This window comes from Mesitornis unicolor, unplaced genomic scaffold (genome assembly GCF_000695765.1).
Source record: "Mesitornis unicolor isolate BGI_N332 unplaced genomic scaffold, ASM69576v1 scaffold32974, whole genome shotgun sequence".
Taxonomy (NCBI): Eukaryota; Metazoa; Chordata; class Aves; order Mesitornithiformes; family Mesitornithidae; genus Mesitornis; species Mesitornis unicolor.
The window spans coordinates 1,559-1,879 of record NW_010181318.1 but is presented as its reverse complement, the minus strand read 5'-3'; positions in this window follow the sequence as shown (position 1 = coordinate 1,879).

Sequence of the window (321 nt, the reverse complement as noted above, 5' to 3'; positions counted from 1 at the left end):
CTCCCCTACGCCGCCGGCGCCGCGGTAACAGCCAATCAGAACGCGGCACCTTCACGGAGATCCCGCCCCCCGCCTCAAGCCCCGCCCCCCGCCGTGTCACGGTCGCGGTCACGATCACGATCACGGTCACGATCACGATAGCGTTAACGAGGCGAGGTCTGTCCTACGGCCCTGCCCGCACCAGGGTCCTGCCTCACGGGGCCGGCGTCACCGGGGGGCAGCGATGGCGATGGGGGACAGCGTAGGGCAACCGCTACTTGTTCTTCTTGGCCTCCCCGTCAGGGGGCCCAGCCGCTGCCTGCGTCCTGGGGGCATCCTCGG